We start from the raw sequence: 27,251 nt of genomic DNA, 5'->3' as shown, positions 1-27,251 counted from the left end.
GACTTTGGAATTCTTAGTGAATTCCATAGAATTCACTAAGAAGCTGGTGTATCACCTTCCATAAAGGAAGAGCACCTTCCATAAAGGACGAGCAGGTAATTTAGAGACGAGCACACATGCTAGAGGAAGCTGTGCTTTGGGTACATTTAAACAAGGAGCAAATAGATATCGTTACTGGCTTTATGGAATGATGAGAAAATCTAAAAGTTAGAAGAGGAGAGACATTCAATGGAGTCTCCCAGACTTTATAGTCTGAGGATCTGCCAGGCACAAGTGGTGGACAGATTCTATTCATTAACCTTGCCTGTCAGCCAGGAGTTGGGTGGACCAAGAAGATTTCCGGAGACAATCCTGATCTCCATCCAGAGGAAAAAACAAATATCTAGTGTGGGTCTTGCTATGTGAGAAATAGACTATGTTAGAAAATACCTACCATAAAAAACATCACAAATCACTGAGAAAGGAAAAGGTTTTCAGTGAATGATTTCAGAAAAATGATTACCTGGGGAACTCTCAGCTCAAAGTCTCATGTCACATTAGACACTAAAATAAATTCAATGGGAATAAAGAGCTAACCACAAAAGATAAAACTATAATAAAATAGAATAAAAGTGTGAAAATTAACAGGTCTTACAATAGGGGACTGTTTTCCAATCATAGAGCAGTGAAAAAAGTTACAAAGAAAAATATCAATTTACACAAAAATATTGAACTTCTAAGGGTCAAAAACACTATAAAAACAATTAAGAATCAAATAATAGACTGAGACTAATAACTTGAAACTGAATAAACTAAAACCACAATCTACCTTTTTTCTTCAAATTAAAAAAAATGTTTAATTATATTTTTAGTTTTAAAATGGTGGTGTAAATGGGAAGCTTCCCCAACTACCTTTTGAAAGGCATGTAAAGTAATAAGGATAATGAGAAATAGAAGCACAAACTCCACCTTCAACAAAACAAGGAGACTGAAACCTTGAACCATAAAGCAATGAAAGTACAGTGGGGTAAGAGAAGACTTAAGAGAGAGGACAGCCACAAGTTCAGAGCTCAGAAAATGATGCCAAGCACCCTTCTCCATGAAGAGCACATTCTGAGATCAAAACCAACAATCATTACTTTTTTAACAATGGAACTGGGAAACAGGAGCTGAGACAGAAATAAAGCTTCTCTGAATCTTGCTTGATTCCAAAGGGAAGAGAAGAAAAAAAAATCACACAGATAGGTCATATTTTCCAAAAGCATTCTATTGGTAAGACAGGGTAACAAAAAATTTTGTGTTGTCAACTTGTGAGCAACCCCACAGTGCCTATTTCAGTCCTCAGTTGACTGGGAGAAGTAAGGTCTCCAAGAGCACCCCCATATGCACAATCCTGTCATTAAAAAGTTTCTGCTGGCATGGAAAACAACATTAGCAACACACACTATCACCCCCACATCCCTCAACACACACACATAGTTTTTATTTAGCTCTAGTCCTGAATTCTAAAAGGTCCTAAGCTCCTAGAGTAATAACCAAAAAAGGAACCAATAGTCTTTCCATATAAAAATAATACTATAAAAAGGATGGGGTAGCAGCAATAACAAAAAAACAAACAAAAAAACAAAAATGAAAACACCACCAGGCAGGCAAGGAACAGACACCAGAAAGCTTCTGTCATGATACAGTTTAAACAACATATCAAAATATGTTGTTATACATTTTTAAACCTAATGGAACAATAACCTCTATAAAACAAGAATAGAAAGCAGAGAGTCAAAAACTCAGGGAAGACACATAAGACCACAGAGATAAAACATGAGCTGGCAGAGCTCAAGAAAAAAGTAGAAAAACAAAATCACAAGAATAAAGACAAAACTGAAGCCATACCTGAGAGGATAGATATTGCTGAGAATGTAGCAGAATGGATTGAAAGCCAAGCAAAAATAAATGCAACAAAACAAAACCAAAAGTTGTGGGTTTTTGTTTTGTTTTGTTTTGTTTTTTAAGATTAGAGACCTATTGGTAGATGAGGAATCCAGACAAAACATTCAAACTGAATATGAGAAGAAGAGAACCAAAATACTGGGAAAAAATAAAGCATACTCTAATAACATTTTTAGAAATAAAAGGAGACTCAAATTTAAAGTTTGAGATTCCATCATGCCTCAGGAAAAATTGACAGAAGCGTCAACATCAAGACTCAGTAATATTGTTTGATATGGCAAAGAAAACTGTATGTTGTGTTTGTGTGGCTCTAGAAGCAATCTACTATTTTCAGCTTTAGGAGTAATTTTTCCTATCAATTCTTAGAATATTATTTATCTGCTTTGTATGTTTGTTTTTGGTCAAACATATGGAATCTAACCACAAAATGAAATACATGGGACTTCACAGAGAAGAAAAAGAAGAATAAAGAAGTCATGGTTTGAAAGAAAAAAAATTCCATTTGCCTGTAATTGAAGGTCTTAAGAAGAAACATCTTTAACAGGCAGAGTAACTTCAGTAACATTATTTATTTAGCATTCTCACTCATGAAGGCAGAATTTTTTAAAATTATGAATCTATTAGTGTTCAGAAAAACAGAATTTGCTGTCAAAAATAAGATTCAAGTTTGGCAGTGTTCTGAGCCTGGTGCTTTCCTGGAATACAATGATGAATCATCTCCTGCCTTAGAGGAAGAAAGCCTGCCATTGCATCTTTTCTTATATCCAAAGAAAAAGCTGTAAACAACATATAAATCACAGCATCACACAGCTCTTTCATAAATGTATTAATAGCTTAAAGGAACAAACAAAACATTCTAACAGCCACACATTTAAATACCATTTCCTCTTGCTCACCACCCACACTTAATCCTTAAATCCAATCAATCCATTCCCCTGATGTCTTTTGACTGTGTCTCCTACTTGGTCCCCCATGGTCCACCAGGTCTAGCCCAAGTCACTTTCAGGTACTCTTGCCACCATTCAATCTACTCTCCTCTCTGTACTCAGTGATCATTTTAAATGGCAAATGTGATCATGTTGTCCTACCCCACAAAGAGACTCTAACCCCCTTTAAGATTCTTCAGGATCTTCTATGATCCAGAGGATAACAAATAATCCTTACACGACGTGCCTTCACCCACCTGTCATCCTCAGCTTCTATAAATTTTTTCCTATGTGCTTACACCGATGTTCTTTCAGTTCCTTCAAAAAAGCTCTGATCTTTCCTGTGCTCTGCAAGGAGTACTTCTCTCCCTCCTCCTCTTCCTCAGCCGCCACCCACCGTAGCTCACAGTTGTGTCCCACTCAACTTCTGTCTCTGTGTCAACATCTTTCCTCAGGGCACCCTTTCCTGAACTACTGTTCCCATTTCCTCTCAATATTTGTCTCCTCCAATTCTATACCAATGTTTGAAGGACCATCACCTGTATTAATCCATGTTCTACCCCTCAATCCCAGAAAATTAAATAAAACATGGTTATTTTCAAGGTATCAGAGATCCAAAGTGAACCCACTCCTTTTAGGTTTCCATTCACTCCATTATTCAATGTCACCACACTATGTTGTCAGTTTCAGTAGGTTACTTACCCTTTCTGTGGCTTTATTAGTCTTATCTATAAAATAGGAACAATTATACCTTCCCTGACTGCTGTGAGGGGAAGAGCTGATAATAACTTTGGTAACTTTTTATAAAGGATTGTGTAATAGTAATTAATAGAATAATTATTGTTTGCAAAAGGCATTATTTGATGCATCATACACCTGAATGTAAGTTGTAGAAAATTGCCTTGTAGCAGTTTTGATTATAAGAGGAAAAATATACAAACTTTAAAAATGTTTAAGGACATATTTCTTCACATTTCATTTTGTTGTTTCATTTCTCAGTGCTGATTTCTTTTAGGTCAGAGACATAGAATGTTTCAAAACTATTTATACAACATTTCAGCCTGAGGAAAGTTTCTGATACCCTCCAAAGAATGGTAAAACCAACAGTAAAGGGCAGAACAAATTGGCAATTACCTACAACATATGCTTACAGATCATACACATGTGAACACACAAATGAAATATCCATTTCGTGTGTAGAGAAAAAGAACATTTTAGGGGTGCCTGGGTGGCTCAGTCGGTTAAGTGTCTGACTTCGGCTCAGGTCACAATCTCATAGTTTGTGAGTTCGAGCCCGCGTCTGGCTCTGCACTGACCGCTCAGAGCCTGGAGCCTGTTTCAGATTCTGTGTCTCCCTCTCTCTGTGCCTCCCCAGCTCACATTCTGTTTCCTTCTTTTTTTCTCTCAAAAATAAATAAACATTAAAAAAAAAGAAAAAGAACATTATATAATTAAGTATTCCATCTTCACCCTAGGGATCTTTGGTAGTAGTGTTGTCAAATGTGTATATATATTTAATATATCTGAGGAAGAAGGAGAAAAGTAGGGAGAAAGGGACAGAAGGACAGGGAAGAAATTTTAAAAAGAGAAAAAGAAAAGAACGATTAGCATTCTCTACCATAGTGTCCCTCAGTAGACAAAAAGTCACCAAGAACCAAATGTAGGAAACAAAGTTTGATATAGTTAATACACTGTAAACTTCCCCCAGTGAATACCTACTTTCTAGAATAAACATAAAAGGCCCATATGATAGATCTGTGATGCAGTCTCTTGAATTTTCCTTCTTTACTTAGTTACATCTGAAACAGGAAAAGTAAGCCCTCTTCTCCCATCATCCTCCAGGGGCTATTCCATCATGGATGAGCCCTACCAAGGCCTGTCAAGGAGTGTGATATATTCTGCACCTTCAATATTTTCCTAGAGTTTCTGATTCAGTAGGTCTGGGGCAGGCCCAAGGATCTGCCTTTTAAACAAGTTCCCTGATGATGCTGACGATGCTGGTCTGGGGATCCTGACCTTCAGGGTGAAGAGCTCTGAAGGCCCAACAGCCAGGACAGAAGATCTCAGAAGTAGAGTCATGCAAATAGCTAAGAGAATAGACAAAGCTAAGAGCTAGCATGGTTCTGGCACATGTTGGGCACCCTATAAATACTGGATATATGAATAAATGATTGGGTAAATGAATGAGTGACATTTGTTTTTGCTAAGCTTCTGTGAGTGGCCTAAGGAAGCAGTATACTGTAGGGGCCAGGAGCACATGCTTTGCAATCAGATACATGAAATCTCATATCTCGCTCTCCTACTTACTGGCTTTGTTATATTTGTTTATTACTTAATTTCCCCAGGACTAAATTTTTCTCAACTTTATATTGGAGTCACAATATCTATTTTATAGAATTATTTTAAAGATTAAGAATAATGGACATTATGGGGTGCCTGGGTGGGTCAGTCGGGTGAGCGTCCATCTTCGGCTCAGATCATGATCTTGTGGTTCGTAAGTTTGAGCCCCGCATTGGGCTCTGTGTTGACAGCTCAGAGTCTGGAGCCTGCTTCGGATTCTGTGTGTGTGTGTGTGTCTCTCTCTTCCCCTCCCCTGCTCATACTCTGTCTCTCAAAAATGAATAAATATTAAAAAAAAATTCTTTTAAAGAATAATGGACACTAAACTAGTCTAGTACAGCACCTAAAACATTGTAAAGCCACCACATGCTTGTTTTCTGCTGTTATCCCAAGATCTCTGAAAGTTGCATGTGCCACTGGGTAGACACTGAGCTTCAGGGTTGGATCATCTGACAGTCAAATGATCAGTGGCCACCCTCCCATCACCTGTGACTATTATTAGAAGGAAAGAGCCTGGCCAGGTTCAAAGTTCATGAGTATGTGAGAGGTGAACAGCCACACAAATTGCACACACACACAGTTGATTTCTGTACCTTTCAACACATTATTATGCATCACAAGAACACCATAGCTTCATCAAGCAGAGACTAAATGAACTAGAGAGAGGTCAAAATACTCATGGAGACACTGGATTTGAGTAAGGAAACAGAATCAAACTCTTTGTCAGGAGGCTCCTTTTCCCTTGCCAACCCACTAGGTCCATATTACTTCTGAGGAGATGCCTTAGTAACATGTGTTTTAACGGAACATACTACCTTTTCCCAGAGAGAATAGCAATCAATGTGAGAGGAACAGCTACACCTGGGTGAAAAAAATTCTCTCCTATAAAAGTTTCAAAGATTATTACTAAATGCCCTACTCAAACATTGTTCAATTCATACACCAGGAGCTTTGACTTTCTTTTTCAAGATTAATATTTCTGCAGAGTATCTCTGAAAAGCATGGGTAGAAAAATGCGATCATTCCTCAAACATTCTGATGTTTTCCATCAGATACCTCAGCACTCTGAATATTATGTGCATATAAACTAACAAGAAGACTATTGAACACAGGCTCTCATGGGCATTTTCTAACCAAACCCTTTCAAATATATATTTTAGGATACAAAACAACATGAAAACTAGCCAGCTCTACAGTTTGATTTTAAGCAAAAGCAGAAAAATGAGTTGTTTGTGTTCTGTACAACATGACCTGTTCTTTCTCTCCTTGGTGTCCTCCTTTGCTCGTAGAATTTTGCTTACCAGAAATTCACTCTAAGTCATGACCTGAGGCTCACCAGCATTAAAATACAAAATAATAAAAACATATTTAATTCTTTCTTCTCCAGGAAGCCTGAGCCCCATCATTAGAGCACTAGACTGGGCAATGGTAGGTGTCCTATAACCTGGGCAAAGCTTGGGACCTGCAGGTGCTCAAGGAAATAATCCGAGATGCTGCATTTTGTGGGGACACAAAAAACAATGCTAATGGACCAGTGGAGTGAGGAAGTCGCCAAACAGAAACCATAAAGCTGGAAAAATGTTTCAAAGCCAAGAACTTCAGTGCCTTAGAAACTGACCAAATGCTTAGAACAAACCAATAAGCACAGATTAATGAAACGCTACTGAATTTGGGGTCAGAATAGTGGGTATCCATCAGCTTAACTGTAGGAAGAAAGGGACTTGATTGGGAGCAGTAGTTAGAAAATTCCATGCCCAACTGATTCATCAGTAGTGACCATCACGATGACAAATGAATTGGGACAGCCAGCGGTGTCAATAACCCGAGGTTGCAAACCCGCAAGGGACCCTGGTGGGCCAGCCAGAAATTTAACAGATTAGGGAAATGAGGCAGCCATGGAGACACTTGATATCCTTGACCGACTGAAAGGGAGGTGTACACACAGGGAAGAATGGAGGGGGCCCAAGCTATTCACATTTCCGTGTTGTTCCAGGAGCCTCCCTGCCTTGGCACAGAAGATGGTAGCATGTCCAGTGGGAAGTAAAAGAAGGAAAAGATTTGAAAACCACTTACACTTTGAATGTGCTTCAGAACCCACAGACAGACCCACCAACTGAGAGAAGATTTACTGGCTTAAGATGTTTGTGCCCAACCTCTGACCGATCATTGGCTCACCACTAGGTCATGTAGATAGAAGGAACTCCTAAGAGGTCAGGATTAAAAATAGGAACAAGGCAGGAGGGAAGAACTGAGCAGAGAGATCAGTGGCCACAGACTCTAGAGGATATGAATTTCAAAAATGTAGCCTAAATAAGTTACTAAATAAAGATATAAGCACATTCTTTAAAACAGCAATGATAATAACCCACTGGGAGGGAAAAATCAGAATCCAGAGTTGCTATAATATGATTTCTAAAAATGCTCCATATACAACAAAAAATTAGAAGCCATGCAAGGAAACAAGAAAGCATTACCCAGAGCAGAGGGGAAAGGGCAGTTAATAGAAATTGCTCAGGATGTCCTCAAATGTCAGATCGAGCCAATGAAGACTTCAACTCAGTGTTATACACATGTTCAAAGAACTAAAGGAAATCACATTTAGGAATTAAAGGAAAGTACCACGACGATGACAAAAAATAGAGGACCTCAATAAAGACACAGAAATTATTTAAAAAAAACAAATGGAAATTCTGGAGGTAACACGTACAAGAAGTGAAACAAAAATCTCACTGCAGGGGCTCAATGGCAGATATGACACAGCGGAATTATGGTGAAGCTGATTGTAATAAGTTAAGATGCAAGCCATAGTTTGCTGACCTCTGTGCTTGGCTATAAAATAAATGTCAATAAATGCAAAGGACTGAGATTGTATATTATGTTCTATGACTACAACAAAATTAAATAAATCAACAAAAGAAAGAAATCTGATAAATCCCTAAATATATGGAAATTGAAGAATACACTTCTTGGGGCACCCGAGTGTCTCTGTTGGTTAAGTGTCCAACTTCTGATTTCGGCTCAGGTCATGAGCTCAAGGTTGTGAGATCGAGGCTTGCATCAAGCCCTGCGCTGACAGCATGAAGCCAGCATGTGATTCTCTCTCTCTCTCTCTCTCTCTGTCCCTCCCCCACTCACACACTCTCTGTCCCTCTCAAAATAAATAAATAAACTTAAAAAAAATGAAGAACACACTTCTTGAAATTCACAGTCAAGGAGGATTATAAAATGTTGTGTGGTACGCAGCTAAAGCAGTGCATACAGGGAAATTGATAGCTATAACAAAAAAGAGAAAGGGTCTCAAATTAATAATATAAGCTGCCTATTAAAAAAAAAACTACATAAATAAGAGCAAACTGAACCCAAAACAAACAAAAAAGGAAGTAAGATAGGTTCATATGGAAATCAAAGAAATATAAAAGATTAGAGAAAATAGTGAAACCAAAAGTTATTCTTTGTAAAGATCAACAAAATTGACATATCATTAGCTAAATTAAGAAAAAAGAAAAAAGGCACAAATTACCAAAATGAAGAAAAGAGAGAGCATCAATACTAACCTAAAAGAACTTAAAAATATTTTAAGTACATATTATTAACAATTTTATGCCAACCAATTTGAAAAATCAATGAAATGGACACATTTCTAGAAAGATAGAAATTATCAAAACTGACTCAAGAAGAAATAGAAAATGTGTATAGATCTTTAACTACTAAAGACATTGAATTAGTAATTTAAAAACCTTCCCACAAAGAAAATGCCAATCCTAGATCACCTCATTGATGAATTCTATCATACATTTAAATACCAATCTTTCAGAAAACAGGCAAAGAGTAAAGAATTTTCAAATCATTCTAGGAGGTCAGTTTTACCCTTTTAACAAAACCAGCCAAAAACATCATCATAAAATGAAATTGTACATCAATATTCTTCATGAGTATAGAAGCAAAAATCCATTTAAAAATTAGCAAACCCAACCAATCCACAGATAAAAAATATTTTACAGTATTGCCAAGTGAGACTTATCCTAGCAATGCATGTTTGATTTAACATCTGAAAATCATCTTACATGACCACTTCAATAGACATAAAGAAAAGACATATGACAAAACTCCACACCCACTCCTAAAAAGTGAAACATAACTCTATCAATATGACCCAGAAATTCCACTCCAAGGAATCTACCTACGAGAAGTGAAAACATATGTCCATACAAAGAGTTGTATGTGAATGGTCACAGCAACATTACTAGAATCACAAAAGACTGGAAATGGTCCCAGTGTCCATCAACTGTGAATGGATAAATAAAATGTGGTGGAAATTAAAATAAAAATAGATCAAGAAAACATGTGAAAAAGGCAAATTTGTAGTGATAGAAAGCAGATTGGGGGTGGGAGAGAATTGTTAGAGGTGGGAGAGGAGTCTGGCTGCAAGTGGTCGTGAGGAAGTATTTTGGAAAGATGGACCTGTCTTAAAACTGGTTTGTGGTGATGGCTGCACAGCTCTGCAAATTCATTAGAAATCAGCAAAGTGTACATTTACAATGAGTGAATAAATGGTATGTAAATTACGCGTCAATGAAGATTCCTTTTTTTTAATCAAAGTTGGTCAGCACTCCAAAGGATCTAGTCTCCATGTGAAAATGCAGGTGATAATGGAAGAGATGTCAGAAGAGAGTGAGGCTTAAGGTGAATAAACAAATATTGGTAAATACCATCAAGTCTAATCGTGATGTGCCTTAGAATCTGGGCAAGGAGATTCCTGGAAAATTTCCTTCCATCTCCTGGGATGAATCAGGTCTGGGTTTGCCACCAGTTTGTGTTTAGGAAGCCTTAGTGTGCTGGGGCATTTTAAGGTGGGAATTCCTGGCCCCCTCCGCTGGCCTCCACCCACTGGGTCTTGTAGCTGACCAAGGTGCTAACAGGTTTTTAACTCAAGATGTATTGGCTGTGACTTCATGATGCTTATAGCTGTGAGAAATGAAAATGATAGAGGGGTGTACTACAGTTGTAACTTACACGGTTGTCAATTTGAAAGAGTTTGAAGGAAAGTCATTGCAAGGTGCGGGTGGGGTGCATGTGTACCCGGACAAGTCACTAACTGGAAGGCCACAGCCTGCTTTACATAGATGCTACAGAGTAAATCAGGTAAGATTTGCATTTGGTACGGGCTCAGAAATGGGTGAACCCACACCTCTGAAATGATCACAGATAGGAATCAACCTTTTGTGCCTTCAAGTAGTGCTGGTAGTAATTACTGGCTAATGTGTGTCCCAGATAAACCAATCACAACTGCAGAAAGATCAAAATAAATAAATCACATCCTTCGTATAAAGCATCATAGGAGGGGTGCCTGGGTGCTCAGTCGGTTGAGTGTCCAACTTTGGCTCAGGTTTTGATCTCAGGTTGTGAGTTCGAGCCCCGCATCGGGCTCTGTGCTGACAGCTCAGCGCCTGGAGCCTGCTTCAGATTCTGTCTCTCTCTCTCTCTCTCTGCCCCTCCCCTGCTTGAGCTCTCTCTCTCTCTCTCTCTCAAAAATAAATAAACGTTAAAAAATAATTTAAAAAAATAAATAAAGCATCATATGAAAAGATATCTTTTCTTATTTTAAATGCTAACATGAGCACTTTTTTTTTTTCTGCAGAAAAAATGCTCGTATTTATCAACTTATTCATGGCTCGGTCAGCAATTTTTAGCCTGTGAGAAATGACATCTTGTGTTGACCACAACAACTTGTAAGAACAGAAATGGATTTCTAATTTAATCATATCACAGTAGTGGTTTGTCTCAGAAAACATTTATTATTTTATGACAGAGGTGGCAAATATTTTTTAAATCACTTTCTAAACTTGGATCAGTCTCAGAAAAACTAACATTTTAATTTCAAATATAAATGCTACAGTCTGCTCCTTAGAATTAGAGACAATTCTCCCAAAAGATCTTGAAGCATTTTCAGTGTCAAAAATGGCACAGGTGAACCCCAAACTTCTTTACGTAAAATATGCATGTATAAGATCTATTCTTATGCATGTATTCTTACGCATGACACATCTTTAATGTGACCTGCCTTAAAACAGCATGAACATTATTTGGAAAGCTGATATAAACTTGGATATCTGAGTTTCTCTGAGCAAAGATAGGACACAGACATAAAACAGGATGGTTATGAAAATAAAAACCCATATATTCTTTAAAATTTTCATTTGGGTCATTGTTTAGGCTCATCTTTCCTCACTTCCAGGTACCCAGACTCTGCTGTGCATAAGAATGCACTAGGGTGGGGGCCCCTGGGTGGCTCAGTAGGTTGAGCTTTGGCTTTGGCTCAAGGTCATGATCTCACAGTTTGTGGGTTTGATCCCCACATCAGGCTCTGTGCTGATGGCTCAGAGCCTGGAGCCTGCTTGGATTCTTCTGTGTCTTTCTGCCCCTCCTGCAATCATGCTCTGTCTCTCTCTCTCTCTCTCTCTCTCTCAAAAATGAAATAAACTTAAAAAAAAAAAAAAAGAATACACGAGGGTGCTTGTTCAAGATGACTTTTTTTTTTTAATGTTTATTTTTATTTTTGAGACAGAGAAAGAGCATGAATGGGGGAGGGTCAGAGAGAGGGAGACACAGAATCTGAAACAGGCTCCAGGCTCCAAGCTGTCAGCACAGAGCCCGACCCGGGGCTTGAACTCACGGACTGTGAGATCATGACCTGAGCCGAAGTCTGACGCTTCACCGACTGAGCCACCCAGGAGCCCCCAAGATGCACTTTTCAAGGGGCCCGGCAACCCAGTGATTCAGACGCAGGTGATGTGAAAATCACACCTGGAGACACACTGCTCCAGACTCAGGCGCCCTGCTTAACGAGAGCAATATTTTGCAAAGCTTTTGTCCTTGGGCATGACATATGTTAAAGGGCATAGCAGAGGATGTTGGTGAAAACCTGGGCAATAGGAGACCAAAGGGACAGAAGGGGCCTGGACTAAACCAAGGAAGCGACAGGAAGATGATTTCCTTTGGATGATTCAAATATGTCTGCTAAAACCATATCCATGCCACACAACATCCGTGCCTTCTATGAGTATCCAAGCACGACAATCGCTAATAATAACTCCCTGATTACTGATCAGCCACAAATGCAAGGCAGCCTGAGAAATCTGTGTGGGCATTACCATGTTCTTTTCTGGTCATAAAATCCAGTTGGGGTGCAATTACTCCAATGTGACACCTTCTAGAAGCTAGAAATCATGTCTTCACTTTAAACATTGTAAATCAATAAAATTACATTGTAGCCATTGACAACACGTACAATTTTGCCTGTTTGAGGCCCCATTACTGCAATGGCACTCGCCTTGGTTTGGAAAACAGGCCTCCTTTTCCCTAAGTGAGCATTACAGGGGAGTGGCCCCTCCTTGGTCTTCTTGTAGCTAGGACATATTTATAGACAGCAGAATAATGTCACCCAAATGGCTCTCACAAACAGCCCTTGCTACTTTGCGGTACTGGTGTCCATTCCTAGACCAGATAGTGAAATTGCCAAGAGCTACATTTTTTTTTTCTCTAATGTAGTTCCTTGCCATTTTTACACTGAAAGGTGATGGAGTTGAGGACTACATTCCTGAATTAAATGTGTCATGTTAAACACAATAATGTGCAAAATATAACTTGTTAAAATTTTGCCCCTATGATCTAAATATAAAATTCCTACAAGAATAAAATGAAGGAGAAGCTCTTCTGTTGGATATGAAAAAGTCCAGTTCTCTCCATTATCCCCTCTGGGTTCCAACCTACAGGGAACATAGACACCCTCAAGAGTCACTTGCCCAATGGGGATCAAAGCGCCAGTTTTATTCGTGCCCTGGCAGGTGTTCCCGACCCCCGCCAAAAGGCAGGCTTTCTGATTGGAGGCAGCATAGGACAGAGCCTGGGACAAAAAGATTTCTATTTGCTCTGCCCCAATTAAAAACAGGTCAGTGTGCATTGAAGATATGACTTAGCCATCCACATGGAAATGAAATGCTGAAACCAAGGAAGAGCAGGCATCTCCCTGGGTCCCCAGCAGGTTCAGATAAGGTCCCTTTTCTACGTGGAAACAGGTGAGGCAAGGCAGGCCCCACTAAGGAGGCTGGCATTAAAAGGAATTAGCTGAGGGGTGGGGCCAACGCTATTTGTGGATGAATGTGCCAGTCGGCATAGGCTAGATTAGGCTGCAGTAATAAACAGCAACAAAATCTCAGGGACTTTAAAACAGCATTGTTTTCGTGCTCACGCTCTACGCTTTGGGGCGGGAGGAGTCGCTGCTCATCACAGTCATTCAGAGACCCTGCTGACAGAGGGTCCTTCTCAACACATGCTTCCATGACCAACTGCCACTGAAGGACTCACAGCCTCAACTAAGGTTCTGGCTGTGCAGTAACACACATCACTTCTCCCCACCTGCTACTGGCCAGAGCTGTCCAATGGTCCTCCCTAACTTCAAAGGGACAAACAAGCACATGGACCATAAAACTAAACACTAGGAATGTATGCTACAATGGTGGGTAGCATTTTAATGGTCATTGTACTTCCTGTCTGTATCTCTCACAGCTTGACAACCCAAATGTTAATTGTCTGTTTTCTTTGCTTCCTCAAACGTCTTATATTCATAGTTTCAACAAAGATTGAAAAGTCCCTTCTACAAAACTGTATGATGTAAGACCAACTGTTCTCTCCATTATTCCCACATGCCCTTCTCTCCATCCTCTCTCCATGCTTTAGTGTAAATGCCCAAGAAGCCAAGAGGATGGGCCTTAGAAAACTATGACTTTTTAACACTCAGGCCACATATTTGTAAATCTGGCCCAAAAAACACTCAAAATTCTCACCAATAAAATTAGCAATTTCTCCTCTCATGGGGGCAAGTAAATAAGCAGAGAGGAGATCATTCCAACACTCTTTGGGTCTTTAGGTAGGAACTGAAGTGGCCTTTTCCATGAAAACATACAGAAGAAGTCTAAGGACATCACCTAATAATTGTATAGCCTTAGATTAGAAAAATCTTTGTAATTCTGACATGTAACTTGGATGTCATAAAACAAAATTATAACTCTCATAAGGTAAAAGAAGCCTTAAAGAAGATAGAAAAATAATATATTGGAAGAAAATATTTACCACATTTATAACAAAAGTTTGATATCCATAATATATAAAGAGTGACTACAAATCAATAACAAAAGACTAGAAGAAATGTATGTGAACAATAAACTTATAAAATGTGATTAGCTTAGGGGCACCTGGGTGACTCAGTCAGTTAAGTGTTCTACTTAAGCTTAGGTCATGACCTCACATATCATAAGTTTGAGCCCTGCATCAGGCTCTGTGCTGACAGCTCAGAGCCTAGAGCCTGCTTCAGAATCTGTGTCTCCCTCCCTTTTTTCCCCTCCGCTGCTTGTGCTCTCTCTTTCCCTCAAAAATAAATAAACATTAAATAAATTTTTTTTTTTTAGTTTAAAAATATATATGGGGCACCTGGGTGGCTCAGTCAGTTAAGCGTCTTGATTTTTGGCTCAGGTCATGATCTCACAATTTGTGATTTCAGCCCCACGTCGGGGTCTGTGCTGATAGCTCAGAGCCTGGAGCCTGCTTTGGATTTTGTGTCTCCCTCTTTCGCTGCCCCTCTCCCACTCCTGCTCTGTCTCTGTCTCTCAAAAATGAATAAGCATTAAAAACTTTTTTAAAAGTTTAAAAATATGATTAGCTTGTAATAATTAAATAAAGTACCAATTATTTTGCCTATAAATTACAAAGTTTTAAAAGATGGATAATATCAAGTGGTGGCCAGAGGATAGAGAGTTGGTTGGGATACAAACTAGAACATTGATTTTAGAGAGCAATTTGCCAGTAGTAGTCAAACTTCAAATTTGTGTGTTTTATGACTAAAGAGTATTCACTTCTGAGGATCTGTCCTATATAATGACTTGCACAAATACATCAAGGGATATAAGTATACTTATACTTCATACTGTTCTTCTTATAGTATTGTTTGTGATATCAAAAACTGGAAAAAGCATTAAAGTTTATCAATGGAGAGATCATTACATCTATGCAATAGAAAATCATATAACCATAAAAAGAATCAGATAAGAGCTGTAAGTCCTGATATGGAACATGGTTTGCATTGCTAAGCAAAAACCAACTTATAAAATAAAATATCTAGTATGGGTCAGTAGTATGCTGAGAAACCAGCTGTCATTTAAAAAGGAAGCTTTGATTAGTGTTTGCTGATATCCATGCAGTAAACATTCTCACCATGGCTGCGTTCAAGCCACTAACAGTTTAGTAATTGGTTTGCAAATATCTGCAGGCCATTACATGGGACTGTTTTTATTTTTATTTTTATTTTTTTTAAGTACGTATGTGGATGTGAGTATGTGAGTATGTGCACATGTATTTGCATGTAAGCATAGAGGTGCAGAAAAAATATCAGGAAGGGTTAACAAAAACAGGAGAAGAACCACAGTGGGACAAAAGGCAAGGTATCACTGCACTTTTCATACTTGGGCATTGTTTGAATTTGTTCTATTGGACGTATGTTGCTTTAGTAGTTAAATTAAGATTTAAGAATTTTATCACAAAAGTAATACATTATTACCATAGGAAAATTACAAAATATTAAAAGTGATAAATGAGAAGATATAAATGACCCATAATTCCTCTACTGCTTTGCTGTTAATATTTTGGAGTATTTCATTTGTCTTTCCTAGGAAAACACAGCTTTGGGTTGTTTTCAAACAAGCTCACCTTGTTAACTGCACGTAAATTCAGACTCCATTTCTGATTATTTCCTTAGGAAATAATGTGGTTTGTTGCCTTAGGAGTGGCATCAATTATCGATTCAAGGGGAGGTTACAAAATATATCTTAGAGGATGACTAAATTTTATTAAACGTAACTCAGGCTAATACTATGTAACCACATTTTGTTTCTTAAATTTACTGAAAAAATATAGACAAGTGCTTACGGCAGTAGAGATAAAGAAATGTTATTAGTAGATCTGTTGTGTATTTTACTACACGTGCATTATTTTACGTGGAGAAGATTACTAGCCCCGGGATGCTCGCAGCAGAAACAAAAGGCAGCGGAATTGACTGGGTTCATTCCCAATAAAGGAGTTTCAGGGGAAGAAGATGGGTTCACAGATAAGTCAGGAAGAAAAGAGGTATTAGAGAGGAAGCAGGACCATTAATAAATGGAAAGGATGATGAAATTGGTGATGACTAACATAGGAGAGCTACCAATGGCTTTCATATATATATAAATATCAAACTTTAACAAGAAAAATAAAGCAAGCCAGTGCAGACATTTAGGAAGTAATGAAAATCTTGTCAATACGGCTGCTGATAAAAGGCAGGTGAGGGAATTCTAGGGCAACTGCTTAAGCCCAGGATTCCAGAAACCTGCAGTCACCAGGGATTTGAAGTCACTGCGTGGAGCTCTGTGCTTAATCCGATACCTCGCCACGTCGAGCCCCAATCAAACATTTTTTTTCTCCCCACCGCCTAATTTCCAGATGCGTTCCTCACCTAGCCTTTACCCGTTGCTCAAAAATCAGAAACGCAACTTTTCAGGCGCCGTCGTTCATCGGGCACTATTCTCAGAGGTATCTCAAGACCAGAGTCGAGGACATTGCCTGGATTTCAAGCCAATTGTCTTGGCTGGGACTACCAACCCACAGGCTGATGGTTCTTCACCCCCACTCCCTAAGTTATTTAAGTAATTGATAGAGCTCAAATATCCATTGAGCTAATTAGGATTACTTGGGATAGCTATTGTACATTACTTTTTGCAATCGTGGAGCCTGTCTACAGTGAGTGAGTAAAGAAAAAAAATAGCGTTTTCCTGTTTTCCTTTTTTCTTTAAGCGAATGCAATTAGTTGATGCATGCACAAAGGGGCACATCTATACTTCACAAAATTAAAGATGTCGCCGTCAGAGAATATAGATGACGAAAAAGTCAGATTTCAATGGAAATTAACTAATAAGGTTTCTCAACTATTGATTCTTCTTCTTTTACTAAATTGTAGAGAACAAAGCGAGTGTCCCAGAATCAAGGAAATTAAATGTGATGCCGGCATTCTGTACAAGAGTAACCTCTTGTATCTGTCATTCCCAAACAGAACTTTTGACCACAGTAAAACAGCAAGGGAAATGTTGAGAAAATCAGATAGAGAGTAATGGAATCGTAGAACCAATAAACTGCAAATCAGTAGAGAAAGAGACACCCCAGAGGCCCTAATCTGGACTCGAGTCAATATTGTGATACAATTGTCCAACAAAAGTTATGTGAATCCAGACTGGCTTGAATGTATGCCCTTAATCCATGTATTTATACACCGCCTCTTCCAGAGGAACTAAAAGCATTCTATCAGCAATTTTGTCTTCCACCCTTATTAAGCGCCCACGTTTTCCCCTCTGGTGTCTCTGCGGTGATGTAACATTCTCCATCAGTAAAGGAAGCCTCTCTCATTTGCCCAAAACAAACCAAGAAGGTACAACTCACATCAGCCCAAGAAGTGTTCTTTTCATTGGGGCATACTCTATACCAGTCAAGATTTAACTAGAGGACTGAAAGATTTAATCAAGGGAACAGGAAAAACCTAAGTGAGTATAGGAAATAAGGCAAGATTTTTTAGGAATCTAGCAGCATTACTAAAGAGGTTTTTTGGTTTGGGTGGGTTTTATTTATTTATTTTTTTGTTTTGGTTTGGTTTGGTTTTAAAGACAGAGAGAGAGAGAGAGAGTGCAAGCGGGAGAGAGGGGCAGAGGGAGAGAGAGAGAGAGAGAGACAGAGACAGAGACAGAGACAGAGAGAGAGAGAATCCCAAACAGGATCCACACTCAGCACAGAGCCTGATGCAGGGCTCGATCCACGACCCTGGGATCATGACCTGAGATGAAATCAAGAGCCACCCAGGTGCCCCGCTAAAGAGGTTTTTAATGGGATCTACAAGAAAGAATAAACCCTGCACTGAATTCCAACATTATAATAAAGCCAAGCCATTTTGAGAAGTGGAGAGACATTTCTCCAAGATGCAAACTGCCTTAAGGCTAAGAGTGTTAGTGATCTAAGCTTTTCGTGTGGGACCTTTGCTATTGGCTATCTTCTTTTAAATGTAAACTTACATGAAAAAATGTAAAATGTAAACTTTCTGGGCTTCATATACATTTACTCTTGGCTACCGTTTTCTGTGACGGCTAAAGGTCCTCAAATATTTATAGGAGTCTTCAGGTTCCTTAGAAATAGCTTAATTTTCCCCAAATGTTAATGTCCAGAGGGACCGGATGACCTAAATGGTGGGAAAGTACAACTTAAGAATGAAGGAAACCGGGCAGAAAAATGTGAGGGGTACCTACAGCCTGGTGGGACAGAGTGTCCTGCAGAAGGTTCCCCCCAGTGGAAAAGAACAATCCTACACTGAAAAGAAGAGGGACTCGAGGGCTACTAAGCCACTTTCTTCCTTAATCTTTGAATGCTCAATTAGCTGTAGCTTCTATTGTCACAGGTCTGTGGGCAACATCCATCCATTCAACTGGTCCCTCTAGTAGATTGCCCAGGAGAGCAAAAGTTGCCAGAGAGAGAAAACTGGAAACATATCCTAACCTCTGCTGATGGTGTTTCTAACCGATCAGCGCGATGGGTAAAAGGATCTCTCCAGAGAGCATCATCAACCAAAACCTGTCCTTAGGACTACACCAGTTTTTGAGAAACATCAATAAACGTGACTTGGTCTCTGGTACTGGCAACATGGAAGGGGTACCTCCAGATAGAAACAAAAATGCAGAAGTGCAGAATAACGTCCTATGCTCCCTTATTCACCCGGAGAAGCACAGTAGAAAGCGAACAAAACAGGGCTTTCCCAGAAATGGCCATAATAAATGTCTTTTCCAAAACAAGACAAAAAAGAAGGTAGCCTTCATCTCTGAAATCAAGGTTGAGTAGATTGCTCATGCATAGTTCATCTGGGTGAAAATAGGACCTCTGTGACATTGTCAAGGTCGCTGAACCCAGGGTTCTGTTGAGTAAGTGCTGGTCACAGAAGGTAGGGCAGCAAACAGGACACTTTAATTTATATTCTCAATTTCCCTGCGATCTCAAGAAAAGAGGAAAAATAAAGGTGGGGGAAGGGGATGAATGAGGTTAATTTTCAGGGTGGCACGTTCAGGGAAGCTTTGAGATTAAGGACTTTCCCATTATCCCAGGATTCTCGTCTGAAGGGAGGGGGTTTTGTAGGAAGAAGCATCTCAAGGGCAGGCTTAATTAACCCTCCCCAAAAGGCCTCAGGGTCTCTTCACAGGGACTGAGTCTCTGAAATCCATTTTTCAAATGAAGACTGTGTAAGAAAAATTTCAAAATCATGATCGTGAGGGGGTAGCTTTTCATTTTCCCATGGGCCCCATAAGTCAACATACCGGGACACCAAGAGTTAAATGAAATAATAAATATAATAATAAATACAAAAGTAAAATAATAAATATAGTGAATAATAAATATACATGGAATGATAAATATAACAATATAAATATTATAGAATATATTGCAAAATATAAAATAACACATGTTGTAAGTTCATGTGCAAAAGCACATTTCTTGTTCTCTGTTGACCAGGTATTCCTTCCTGGAATGTAAAACATATGGTCCAGAGGAAATCTACGGTGGGGAAAATTTAAGCACCCTATTATTTTCACAAATAAAGTTATTCTGGAAAGCTGCAAATTTCAAAATTTCCCCTTCCTCCCATTTTTAAAGGGAACGTGTCTTATAAAATCATTGGTAAGGCATAAAAAAAAAAATCATTCTGCCCATAAGTGAAATTTCGTATTTAGTATTATGTAGAATAAACGTTGAAGACTCACTTAAGAAAGTAACTTGGTAACAAGAATCAAAGAGTACTGCATTATTCACGACAATTAATTATAATTAAATCAGGCTTTCCATACCAGAGCTTTACATAGTGTTCCAAATTCCTCAGAGTTAAGGTTCTACCCAATTGAAACCATACTCTACAATGCCATTTTTGGTAGCTTATTTCTGAGTTGTTTGGGGATTGTTAAACACACGAACTCAAAATGGGTGGGCCCAAAACTCTAATCATTCCTACTGCAAAAAAACCTCTAGGTATAATTAAAAGAAGACTTTTGAGGGACAAGGATGAAAACACAAACCCAAATACTACAACTGGACCCTAGAGTCGAAGACCCATACCTGCAGGCATAAAACACCCTGTCCTGGGTGCACCCTGCTAACAGCATCTCATAGGCAAAATGCTCCACCCCACGTTCTATCACCTCCTATTCTGGCAAGGCATTTTTCCAGTCTCAGCAAATAAATTAGAACCTTTTGGTACTTGACCTGTGATCTGTACTATTACATATACTGTACTCAATTAGCTGTCAGTAAGGGTGCCTGGGTGGCTCAGTCGGTTAAGTGTCGGTGTTTGGCTCAGGTCTTGATCTCACAGCTCATGAGTTCGAGCCCTGCGTTGGGCTCCATTGTGACAGCTTGGAGTCTGGAGCCTGCTTCAGATTCTGTGTCTTCCTCCCTCTCTCTCTCTCTCTCGCTCTCACTCTCTCTGCCCCTCCCCCAATTGTGCTCTCTCTCTCTCTCTCTCTCAAAAATAAGTAAACATTAAAGAAAAAATTAGCTGTCTGTAAAAAAAAAAAAAGTTTATTTGATATGTAGGTCTGCCAGGCATATGTGAGGGAGCCTGAACTTGGCTTTCTGCCATCGGTCAACAGTGATCTCAACCTATTTCCTCTCACCTTCTTTTACTAAATTAAAACACTGAAAGTTCAAATTATATGAAGTTTAAATTAAAAGCTAGGTAGCAGTATTATCTTTTAGAGTGGAAATGAAAACATCAAGTAGCAAAGCAGTGGTAAATGTGTTTCAATTTAATGGAAGATTCCCATTCCTTAATTTCTCCAGCGTCTGGCCCTTTTAATAACTGGAGGTCTTCTGCATACTTTTCTCAGTAGATTAGAAGAAACCTTGATTTGCGGGAAAGGAGTCAAGTTTTTTCCTAAGTAAAATGCAGAATCTGCCAGTTACTCTTGTCTGTGTCCCTGCCAGTCCTCCTGTAGGAGAGAGCGAAAGAGGTGTCCTTCAGAGACTTACTTAGAATATTCTTATAAATCTAGGTCCTTCTTCACTTGCCTTCTCCCTCCAACAGAAAGCAACAGTGCCTTCTCCCAGTAATGTTTCCCTAAATGACACACAGCCTATCTCAGTGGCGATGTGACATGATGAAGAGAAACCCATAAAAGATCCTTCAGCAGCTCCAGAACTTTCATTCTGGTGGGAAAGCTGCATTTATAATTTGTTCTTTTAAATCGGAAGCTGTTTGCCAAAGCAGAGACTCAGAGAGCCTGAGGAATCCAGGCATAATCAGAACTTTGAGCTGTGCAGACAATCAAAAATATTCCTTCCACATTCTGATCTGACAAGACTTTAAAATTTTCAATATTAAATGCATGATATTAATAAATAAATGTTACTGATATGATATTGCTATGATACTGATAAACAAATAATATTGGTGAAAAAATATACATGAAAGAACCTTTCTTCTAATCAGCAAACCCTGATGATGGATAGATAAATGGATGGATAGGTGGATGAATAGAATACAGAAAAAATTTAGAAATATTTTGGTTGTGGGGCACGTGGGTGGCTCAGTCACTTAAGCGAGGGACTTCGGCTCAGGTCATGATCTTGTGGCCCCTGAGTTCGAGCTCAGCATCGGGCTCTGTGCCGACAGCTCAGAGCCTGGAGCCTGCTTCAGAATATATGTCTCCCTCTTTCTCTCCCCTCCCCTGCTTGCACTCTGTCTGTCTCTTTCTCTCTCAAAAATAAGTAAGCATTAAACAAATTTTTTTTTTTGGTTTTAGTAGCAATTTATTTTGCATTGTAAAGCGTTCACTTTTTTGATTCATTAAAAATAGCAAAATACGCAGAGAACAAGGTATCCCCCGCCAATCAAGCAGCTACTAATTTGGTTGCTCAAATAACAGGGCGCCAAACTTGAAAGCCGCGTTCGCAGAAGGCCTCTCCAGCTCTGCGTGCACCGGATCTTCCCATCTCAGTGATGAGACTAAACAACCCATTTGCATTGCAATCTACTCTTGATCTGAAAAGCTGAGCCAGACCACATTGGAAGCTTGCAACTCACACCCAGCAGTGTCCACTTTAAATAGAAAAATCACATTGATTGCATGAAAGTCAGGGCTCATTTTGGTCCATCGATTCCCCCAGTGACCTTCCGCAGCATCAAAGCCCAGAGCGAACCCAGTCTGACCCCGACTTTATGTGCATTATTATATCAAGAGACAGGAGCTACTTACAGTCCATGCCATTGTCTCCATAGATATGTAATAAAGTATTCCAGAACCGCTCCTTCGGAGAACACTTCAGGTGCATTTCATCTTCCTCTCACTCTTTCTCCCCTCTCTCTCTCCTACTTGCGCGCAAACACATACACTCTAGCCTCCTGCCAGTATTAAAATTCTTCATTTACTGAACGCTTCTTTCTCTCCCAACACAGAGCATCTCAAAACAGCAACTTCAGGCTAAGACTAATACTCACATACCTCCCAGTACACAACATCCTTCACCCAAATCTATAACTAATAATAATGCTCTTTATTAAGCTCGTCTGTGAAACAATATGTCTCATGCGAAGCTCCTCTCCACGCTGTTTTAATTATAATAAATCACCTTCGTTATGACGCATACTTCAATATAACGTGCAGGCTGCTTTGCTACCTCAGATACCCCGGTAATGAGGGGAGAGCAGAAATGTACCTCTCCAAGAAAGTTATTTACACACACACTGAGAAATTCCACAGCATCCCACGGCTTTGCAGCATGAATTTCAACAACTTTTATCTTCCCTTACTGTTCATAACATCACAGCTGAGAAGAACGGGGGGTGGGGGGGGGGGCAGATAAAGAAAAAGCATCACATCTGAAAAATGCTGTTTACACAAATAATGGGGCTCTGAATACATCCAGTAGCATGGAAAAGTAAGTCCTTGCAGTACAATCATTTCTCCATAAATGTATGAAAGTATTTTCCTGCCTGGTGCAACAAATCAGTGATGAGACTCTAGGCTCTGCTGTGCAAGTTCCAAGGGACTGCATGTCAAAGTCAACTTCCCCAGCAGTCCCCGGAGAACCTTGCTGGGCACATTCTCATGAAAGGTGTGAAAATCTGATTTTCTAAAATGGATCAGTAATTCTCTATGAAGGGGGAAAGGATCGATAAATCTTTGCTAAGTAGATTGTAAAGGAAAAATTATTCTTTCAGTGACAGTACATTAGGATCCTCCGAACAATCTCAATAAACTAAAGACGTAGCGTTTTCTCCACCAGCTACTTTTGACTTCTGATATATTTTTGTGATCTCAGATCATTCTGCAATGCACATACATTTATATTTGCTAAGCAATGTTCCGTGTTGATGTTGATTTATGGTTTATGCCATTATAATGTTTGGCTATGAGTAGAAAAAGAAAATTATAAGATGCTTGGAACCTGATAGATGGGGTACAAGGAAATGTCATTATAACCATACACACATACATGTTTCTAACTACATCAGTTCTCTGGGTATATGCTTCCCCACCAAATATGTCTGTGCTGATCTTAGGTACCTGTTCGCCAGCACATAGCATATATTCCCTCAATGTCTAAAAACCCCTGAGTTGTGATATGCTTACAATCATGGGGGGTTACTGGTCCTTCCAGGAATATTTTTCTCTCCCTAGGCAGACACCAAGGAAACCTCGCACACTTGTTTTGTCACACACGCTCGGCGAAGTTGAACTGGCACAGTCACCAGCCCTGCCCCACTAACATGTTCGTCGTCTGTTTCACAACTGGGGAAAGCATGGGGTGTCCCTGCTCTTTACCACTCAGAGGCCCAAGAATCCTTGCTAAAGAATTTAGAAAGAAGATGTGTATGGTGAGAAAACAAGCCTAGGAGTGGACCGACTGCCCCCAGGAGGCTCTCTGGTTATAGCATCCTGAGCTGTGCCTGGCTGAGATATCCCTTGCACTGTGTTAAAGTGGTTATTAAAAAACATGGCCTGTGTGGTGGCAAGGTGTTTCAGGGGCTTCAGAGCATGCTGAATAGCCAGTGTCCTGGAATACCCGGATAAAACAAAGGAAACTCTAGGGGCGCCTGGGTGGCTCAGTCGGTTGGGTGTCTGACTTCGGCTCAGGTCATGATCTCGCGGTTCGTGGGTTCGAGCCCCTCGTCAGGCTCTGTGCTGACAGCTCAGAGCCTGGAGCCTGTTTCAGAGTCTGTGTCTCCCTCTCTCTCTGCCCCTCCCCCGTTCATGCTCTGTCTCTCTCTGTCTCAAAAATAAATAAACGTTAAAAAAAAATTAAAAAACAACAACAACAAAGGAAACTCTCAGCATGGCAGGCTTACATCTGAATTTCCCTGTACTTTGTGCAAGTTTATTGCAGAATTAACATGAGGACAGCTCCTTTGGGAATAAAACCTCTCCCATGCGATGTACCACTTTCATGGACGACATCCTTGCTCCAAGAAGGCAAGAACACATTGAACCCTAGCAAACAGGTGTGACTGGTGTATGAAAATCTCGTTCAACTGACTGTCCTAAAGTTACTGCACATTGTAGCAATTCCATCCACTAGTATCTTTTCAGGGGTAGAGTGTACCAAGGTTTTTACTAAATGCCTTTTTCCCCTTTTTTATCGAATAACGCTATGTTGACGTTCTCAGGTACAATAGAGAGTGTCTATAGTTTCTTTTAGCACATTGTAGAAGGACTCACTATAGTTAGAATCTCCCCCACAATCTGGCCTTTGTGATATTTTTCTGATCAGAGGGTAGAAGAGTTCTGAGTCAAAGTTTCTACATCAAGTCCACCAGCCAGTGCCCACAGGAAAGTCCACAGGGGTAACAAATGAACCAGCTCTTCGTATCTAAACACTTCAGGGAAATGTGTCTTCTTTAAAGCATCCAAAATACAACACTGATCTAAAAAAAATGAGAGAAGCGGCCAACTTCGGCTCAGGTCATGATCTTGCACCTTGTGGGTTCAAGCCCCCCGTCGGGCTCTGTGCTGACAGCTCGGAGCCTGGAGCCTTCTTCCGATTCTGTGTCTCCCTCTCTCTCTGCCCCTCTCCCACTCGGCTCTGTCTCTGTCTATCTCTCTCTCTCAAAAATAAACATTAAAAATAAATAAACAGGTCGATAAATGAGTAGCATCCTTCTTGATTCAGAAGTCAGATCCAGTAGGACACGTCAGTGAAATATGAAAACACAAAATCCCCCAAGTCAGCTTGTGATAGCAGAGTCCTGAGTCCTAGCAATCAGATAAGAAGTGCAGTTCTAATCAAGCTAAATGATAGGAGGGAGGAAATTCGGCTCGTTTTCAAAGGAGAAAGAGGGGCCATTTAGTAAATAAAATGCTAATAGAGAAATGGGATAGATGTTTTGTTACATGCTCATGTTCACATGGGGACCTTAAAATGACACGTTTTCTCCGATAATATTTCCATTTGCATTATAAATCTAAGTATTATTGATACCACAAATTTATTTTGTTGATTCTAATAATTGTCCTTTACGAACTTAGCTTCTAATACAATGGCTTACAGATCATTTTTCTAAAAACCAACATAACAGTAGGTTCTGGCCAAAGGCACCACCTCTTGGGCCACATCATGAGGTGACCATGACGCAGGCTGGCAGGTGCCTTTCAGACAGCAGAAGGTGCCAACCATGCAAAAGAGACTATTTCGCCCACATTCTGTAGGTGTAGCTGCTACACTAAGGTTCTTGTCCCCTTTTGCTTATGCTTTGAAACATTTTCTTTGTGCAAGAAAATGATTTCAGTGATCCAGCTGGTTATCTGAGGCAAAATGGAAATCATCCCATTTGTCTCTCTGGGCCAGCTTCCTCCAAGTTTGGGAAGAATCGACTCCTTCAGCTCTCTGAAGACAGTTGAGAAAAATGGAAAAACTCTCAGCTTTAGAAAATGCCTCTTTATACCCCTAAATGGCCCCAGATGCACTCCACAGCTCTTGGTAGTATCACTCCTTGGTTTTATTTTTTTTCTTCTTTCTCTTGGCTTCTTTGTACTAAAATATGCTTATTATTATAAGCATAATAATAACATATAAGAATTCATATAATATTAATAAATAATAATATTTAAAGAAGCTCATGCTTATTGAAGATAATTTGGAAAACAGTATAAATGAAATAGAAAAGGTATATTGTCCACACTACTTAATACCTTTCTTTAATACATATTATACATACACAAATTTGGTGTCATATAGTATTATTTACTATCCTCTTTCAATCACTTAAAGTTATACTGCTACCATTTTTCCAACTCAAAATTCCTCAACAATTGCACCATTGTGGCTGTGTAATATTTAAGGTAATCATTGTGTATGGTTGGATATATAAGCTATTTACAGTATTTTAATATTTTCTAATGTTTATTTATTTTTGAGAGAGAGAGAGAGAGACAGAGAGAGACAGAGTGTGAGCACGGGAGGGGCAGAGAGAGAGGGAGACACAGAATCTGAAGCAGGCTCCAGGCTCTGAACTGTCAGCACAGAGCCAGATGCGGGGCTCGAACCCACAAACCGCAAGATCATGACCTCAGCTGAAGTCGGTCGCCTAACTGACTGAACCACCCAGGCGCCCCAATGGTATTTTAATATTTAAAGAGACTCTGAGGTCTATTTTTGGTTTTCAACGTAGTTGGCCTGGATTGTTATAATCACATAAGAGCTTCTAAAGTGAAAAAAATTTCCTCACTTAGATTTATAATCTTAAGGATTTTAGTCAAATTGTTTTGACTAAAACAAAGGATGTCAAATTGTTTTCCAAAAAAGGTCTAAGTACATTTCATTCCAACACCTCCTTCCTTTAACATTTTACACATTGCCAATTGTTTTCATTTTCATAAATTTCTCACATGAAAAATAGCATCACAGAAATTTAACTTTCTTCCTTTAAATTTTGGGTGTGCCTAGACACTTCATGTAGTT

At 39.4% G+C, this 27,251-nt stretch overlaps 1 protein-coding gene across 1 annotated transcript in view; it reads right to left on the bottom strand.

The window, feature by feature from the left end:
• POU6F2 (POU class 6 homeobox 2) overlaps positions 1 to 27,251 on the bottom strand; it is a 487,233-nt gene that overhangs the window by 405,369 nt on the left and 54,613 nt on the right. The gene's annotated exons all lie outside the window — the stretch shown is intronic.

This window comes from Acinonyx jubatus, chromosome A2 (genome assembly GCF_027475565.1).
Source record: "Acinonyx jubatus isolate Ajub_Pintada_27869175 chromosome A2, VMU_Ajub_asm_v1.0, whole genome shotgun sequence".
In the NCBI taxonomy this organism is placed as follows: Eukaryota; Metazoa; Chordata; class Mammalia; order Carnivora; family Felidae; genus Acinonyx; species Acinonyx jubatus.
Note: the sequence above shows the minus strand (reverse complement) of the source record. Positions and strands in the feature narration are given on the sequence as shown.